Here is a 708-nt window from a genome sequence, read left to right on the forward strand (position 1 = left end):
AGTCAGTTAAGTTGCTGTGGAATGGTCTAGAGCCCAGGAGGAGCAGCTGAAGGAGCTGGGGGTGCTGAGCCTGGAGCTGTGGAGGCTCAGGGGAGACCTTCTGGCTCTCCACAGCTCACTGACAGGAGGCTGGAGTCAGGTGGGGGTTGGGCTCTTCTCTCAAGGGAGAACAAGGGACAGGACAAGAGGAAAAGGCCTCGAGTTGCCCCAGGGGAGGTTGAGGTTGTCCCTGAGGAAGAATTTGTTGCCCTTGAGGGTTGTCCAGGGCTGTGCCAGGCTGCCCAGGGCACTGGTGGAGTCCCCATCCCTGGTGGGGTTTCCAAGCCGTGGAGAATTTGTGCTGAGGGACGTGGGTCAGTGGGGACCTGGCAGTGCTGGGGGGATGGTTGGACTTGATGACCTTAAAGCTCTTTCCCAACCAGACCCGTTCTGTGATTCGTGACTCTCTGGCACAGGGTGCTGCAGCAGCCTGGCCAGCCTGGGGTCAGCGTGGTCCCCCTGCACACCAGCTGTGGTGGCCCACGAGTCTGTGCTGGGTCACGGATGTGGTTCCTTTTTGGGGGCGGTCTCTGGGCTGCTGCAGGGGGGACGTGCCTGCCTGAGGAGGTCACCCAGGCTGTGAGGTGGAGGATGGACCAAGTGTGACCTGCTCCTGTGCACCCTCCAGCCTGGGGCTGTCCGAGTGGAGGGGACCACGCTAACCAGGGC

Source organism: Merops nubicus, unplaced genomic scaffold (genome assembly GCF_000691845.1).
Source record: "Merops nubicus isolate BGI_N331 unplaced genomic scaffold, ASM69184v1 scaffold28944, whole genome shotgun sequence".
In the NCBI taxonomy this organism is placed as follows: Eukaryota; Metazoa; Chordata; class Aves; order Coraciiformes; family Meropidae; genus Merops; species Merops nubicus.